We start from the raw sequence: 232 nt of genomic DNA, 5'->3' as shown, positions 1-232 counted from the left end.
TCTTTCCCTGCAGCTTCTTTCTCTTCATTGTTTGCCTATGAAGGGGGGAAAAAGAATGAGTTTGGACAGTCCTCCAATAAGAGGAAAAAGGGCGGAAAGGACGCTATTACGTTACCAGCAAAGAGGGAAGGCTTTCTGCCTCAAGCATCTCAGGGATCCCCTCCAAACTGAAAGACAGACAGAAATATGACATCATCATCATCATCATCATCATCATCATCATCATCATCAT

The 232-nt window shown here is 43.5% G+C and overlaps 1 long non-coding RNA gene across 1 annotated transcript in view; it reads right to left on the bottom strand.

Annotated features, from left to right (window-relative positions):
* Positions 1-36: 36 nt before the first annotated feature.
* Positions 37-232, bottom strand: part of LOC121918820 — a 1,020-nt gene continuing 824 nt past the window's right edge. The window contains exon 3 of the long non-coding RNA XR_006101310.1: positions 37-167. This is a non-coding gene — a long non-coding RNA (uncharacterized LOC121918820). The remainder of the gene's footprint in view (positions 168-232) is intronic.

This window comes from Sceloporus undulatus, unplaced genomic scaffold (genome assembly GCF_019175285.1).
Source record: "Sceloporus undulatus isolate JIND9_A2432 ecotype Alabama unplaced genomic scaffold, SceUnd_v1.1 scaffold_41303, whole genome shotgun sequence".
Lineage (NCBI taxonomy): Eukaryota > Metazoa > Chordata > Lepidosauria > Squamata > Phrynosomatidae > Sceloporus > Sceloporus undulatus.
Note: the sequence above shows the minus strand (reverse complement) of the source record. Positions and strands in the feature narration are given on the sequence as shown.